This window comes from Falco rusticolus, chromosome W, assembly GCF_015220075.1.
Source record: "Falco rusticolus isolate bFalRus1 chromosome W, bFalRus1.pri, whole genome shotgun sequence".
Lineage (NCBI taxonomy): Eukaryota > Metazoa > Chordata > Aves > Falconiformes > Falconidae > Falco > Falco rusticolus.
In genome coordinates this window covers 12,401,211-12,406,199 of record NC_051209.1, presented here as the reverse complement: position 1 = coordinate 12,406,199, position 4,989 = coordinate 12,401,211, and the positions used below count along the sequence as shown (strand labels likewise).

Sequence of the window (4,989 nt, the reverse complement as noted above, 5' to 3'; positions counted from 1 at the left end):
TACATGGATAGAATGCTTATTTTAGTCATGATAATTAGGGGTGTGAGAACCGTGCGCGTTTAGAGACTACTAACCAATTATATTTCTGCTTTACGAATATGCATGTGTATCGGTTCTATATAAGTAGTGTTAGAAACTAATAAAGTTGAGCAAGATGCATAACTCATATTGAGCATCTTCTTGACTCCGGCGAACCCTTCTTCCAACATATTCCTAAATACAATATTTGAATAAAGATAACACCTTTTGCTCAGTAGGATGGAGTCCTTGTCTGCTCCTGCGGTGATCCAGATGAGATGAGGAGCCCCTCCGGGAAAATCCCCGGGGGTACCCTAGGGAGTGTCTGCTCTCAATGGGTCCCGCAGCCGAGCAGAGGAGGTCCCATCTCGGTTGCCAAATTGATTTGAAGAATCAGTCAGCAATATGCAGGTGAGCGGAGGTTATCTTTATTTGGCAGCGCTGGGTGCATGGGGGATCGCTCCACCAAAGTCATGCACACCGAGGGGACTTTTCAGCCCCCTCTTTATACAAGAGACTCATGTCTATTCATTAACTTTCCGGGAACTCATTAACATATCTTGCGCCTAGACAATTAGCACATTCCCATGACGTACGGAATTAAACTCTACAACTCGAAAGTTATAAAGTAGGTATGTTTATTGCGCACAGATGCACGGGGGATCACTCCTCCACAAGCGTGCATGCCCAAAGTGACGAACCATCTCACATTTATACAATAAAACAAATGAATATTCAATTAACGCCTATACATATTCGTTACCTAAACCCCGCTTCGTATGTTAATTAGCTTATCAGTCCTTTGCCTGGAATGTGGTGGTCTTGCAGGTTTGTAGGTGATTCATGTTCTTGTGATCATCTGATCTTCTCCAGCAAGGAGACTTAGCATTCCCTCCCTCTAAATAGCATTGGAATGTCTCTCATCCTTTTCTCATTCTTTTTTAAATAGCCCCTTTGTTAGAGGAAGAAGGGCAGGCGTCTCCCCGTCTCCCCTTTGTTAGAGGAAGAAGGGCAGGCGTCTCCTCAAAACTGTAGGCGTCTCCTCAAAGCTGTGTGCCTATGTGACCAGACACCGCACCCATGACCAGTCACCATACCCACATTCCTTGAGCAGACATATACAATCACAATCGATGTCCATTGTCCCCATTTCACACTATTTCTCCATATCACCCATTCAAGGATTTAGTATATCTTCAAGTTAACAATATTAACATATCTTGTGCCTGGACAATTAGCACACTCCCTATGTCACCCATTTAAGGATTTAGTACATCCTCAAGTCAACAATAAGGGTCTCCTCAGATAAACATGAGCACATCGTTCTTTAAATAAATCTTATATGGCCCATTATTCAATGTACCTCTGATTTCTGGTATTCTCTGTGAGATAAATAGCATTGTTTTAATCTCTGGTAAAAACTGGATTATCCAGGGGTTAGGCAGGGCAGAAGTGAGCAGAACCTGGCGTGGGAATTGGTGAGGCACTGGAGGAAATGGCACCGCAGCAGCTGAGCACCTGGTGAAGGCAGCATGGATTCACAGCAATGCCCTCCTGGGCTGGGTATGGTGGAAGGATGTACTGTACCACTGTGGCACTGTGAAAAGTTATAGGCTGGTTAATACCAGTGAACACAAAGGACTGTCCACTTGCAGTCTGGTCGAGGTCTGATGTATTTTCCTCTCTTTCTTTCTAGGGCTTGCATTTAAGCATGTTAAATTTATAAACAGGAATCAGAAAAGTCACCCCAACAGACAGAAGAATAGGCCCTAGTTAACTGAGTCCATTCAAGGTGAGTAATGCTGTTATATTTTATCCATCTCATCACAGTGAAAGTGATCCCCACCAGTCCCAAAAACACACCTGAAAAGAGCAAAGTGGTGCCAGCTTTATCCCCATCTGACACCAGGACATCAGATCTGATTGGCTGATAAGAATAGAATAGTATGGAATAGGAATAGAACATAACAGAATAGAATAGTTCAGTTGGAAGGGACCTACAATGATCATCTAGTCCAACTGCCTGACCACTTCAGGGCTGAACAAAAGTTAAAGCTTGTTATTAAGGGCATTGTCCAAATGCCTCTTAAACATTAGACAGGCTTGGGGCATAGACCAACTCTCTAGGAAGCCTGTTCCAGTGTTTGACCACCCTCTTGGTAAAGAAATGCTTCCTAATGTCCAGTCTAAACCTCCCCTGGTGCAACTTTGAACTGTTCCCACATGTCCTGTCACTGGATCCCAGGGAGAAGAGCTCAGCACCTCCCTCTCCACTTCCCCTCCTCAGGAAGCTGCAGAGAACAATGAGCTCGCCCCTCAGCCTCCTTCTCTCCAAGCTAGATGAGCCCAGAGTACTCAGATACTCCTCATAGGACATGCCTTCCAGTCCTATCACCAGCTTTGTTGCCCTCCTCTGGACGTATTCAAGTACCTTCACATCCTTCTTAAATTGTGGGGCCCAGAACTGCAAGCAGTGCTCAAGGTGAGGCTGCACCAACACTAAATACAGTGGGATCATCCCCTCTCTTGGCTGGCTGCTTATGCTGTGTTTGATGGGCCCCAGAATGCAGTTTGCCCTATTGGATGCCAGGGAACACTGCTGATTCCAATTGAGCCTGCTGCCAACCAGCACCCCAGATCCCTTTCTGCAGGGCTGTTTGCCAGCCACTCTCCCAATTTAGGCTTGTGCCCAATGCTACTCCATCCTATGTGCAGAATCCGGTATTTGGACTTGTTAAATTTCATCCCGTTAATCATTGCCCAATGCTCTAATCCAGGGGTCCTCAAACTTTTTAAACAGGAGGACGGTGCGGATGAAGTGGCAGGCAGTCATCTGCGGCTGCTTGGTTTCTCCCCCCCAAACCCCGGGGGGGGGGGGGGGGGGCAGGGGTGTTCTGTAAATACCGGGGGCTGGATTGAGGACCCTGGGGGGCTGTATCCAGCCCACGGGCCGTAGTTTGAGGACCCCTGCTCTAATCTATCTCTGTAAGGCCTCTCACCTGTTGTAGAATGAGTGATGCACTGCACTTGTAAGAGAGAAGTAGCAATATGTTTATTGGTATGAAACAGCGATTTAACAAAGTTTGATAGGAAATGCGACAGTGGTTTAACAAGATTTGACATCAAGGTACACTTGATTATTTACTGCACAGAGGACAGGGTCAGACAAAACTGTCAGGGAGACCCTCCTGTTGAGTCATGAGGTTCAGAAAGGACCACCTTGCATTCTAAACTCCTCCTCAGAGGGGAGATTAGGTGTGGCTAGATCCAGACTTAGTCTCAGACTTGGTCAATGGTTTATATCTAAAGGATTATATGTGCACAATCAATCCTTCATACTGCTTAGCTAAGATTTTCAAAGTTTAGCATGCTACTAATCACTTACTGAGAATCTCTTGTGGCAAGGAATCTCTGAACCTCGAGGAGTAACCTTGAGAGGCGTCCCTACTCAAGGGGAGATCCTGGCATGCAGCCCGCTGCCATGCAGGAGAGCTCAATGGGCCCTTGACTGTCCACTATTGATGGAGCAAGATAATTGACTCATAGTCATATTTGCATACTGACTACAGAAGTTAGTTTTTATAAACTTGGCTTGAGTTGGACCTTGACCAGCACTGTGGTTGGGTGGGTGCATTGTTCAAATTAGCCCTTGGCTATCATGTGGTTATCTGTGTCCCCTGCATTTGCTTTGAGTTGGATACAGCCATCACCACCACCACTGGTGGTTATCACTTGAGCATTGTTATGGAAACAAAGGTGGGGGGGGGGGGGAGGCACACTGCCACAAGGTCCCTCAAGAGAGTCAACAGCACCTCCCAGTTTGGTGTCATCAGTAGATTTCCTAAAGGTGCATTCAACTCCTGCATCCAAATCATTGAGAAATATATTGAACAGAACTGGCCCTAGAATTGACCCCTGAGGAACACCGCTGGTGACTGGCTGCCAGCCAGATGTATCCTTATTCACTACAGCCCTTTGAGCCCTGCCCTTCAGCCAGTTCTTCACCCAGCACAGCATGTACCTGCTCATCTCAGAGTTGGACAACCTGTCCAGAAGGATGCTGTGAGGGACAGTATCAAAAGCCTTACTAAAATCCAGGAAAATTATATCCACTGCCTTCCCTTCATCCATGAGGCAGGTGATCTTATTGTAGAAGGATATCAAAGTAGTTAGACGGGACTTTCCCTTTGTGAACCCATGTTGACTGTGCCTGATGATTGCATTGTTCTTTAAATGCCTTTCAATAGCACCCAGGAGTGACAGAAAAGACATTCAAGGAGAAATCTTCTACATTGTTGTTGTTCTGCTCCATTACTGTATCTTCTGCCTCAAGAAAAAGGGGATTTGTAAAGAACTTAGTAGACCATTTAAAGTTGAAGGTTCAGGTTAATTATACAAGACCTTTGTGTGTGTATGGTTAACAGAGTCTATCATGTGAAAGAATAAACTGTGCTTAGAATAAAGGTCTGGGAAGTGAAGCCTGAAGTAATCACCAAAGAATTTTTGAATTACCAACATTGTTTCCAAAATGGCTTCACCTTTGCACAGCTACTTATCTCTTTGTTTATCCTCTTCTTTAATTTGGCACCCACTGATACTTCCTCGATGGGAGAGAAAGGAAGATGCAGCCACCACAGCTTTTCCTGGGTCCCTGACAAATGATGCATCCAACATATGGACAGTATACATTTAGCCAACAGCAGCGTGGCAACTCACTCTCTTTGGGCCACCACTCCAGCAACCCAGATCTGCAGGAAAATGTGTGGCCATCGATGAGAGTGCTTTGCAGTGCTCTGAAGCATTACATTTACAACCATGTCTGGACTTCTGTTGCAGCTCGTTCTACAGTCCAGAGCTTCTGTGTTTTAAAAAATATCGAAGTGAGCTTTCTGATATTTTGCCAAGAGGGAGTAGTGGATGGGTGGGAGGGTAAGCAACAACAAGGTGGTGAGTACTGAACAGCCTGGGAGA

General features: G+C 45.6%; 1 pseudogene; it reads right to left on the bottom strand.

Moving 5' to 3' along the window:
• Positions 1-1,368: 1,368 nt before the first annotated feature.
• Positions 1,369-4,330, bottom strand: LOC119140705 (annotated as a pseudogene).
• Between the last annotated feature and the right edge of the window lie 659 nt (positions 4,331-4,989).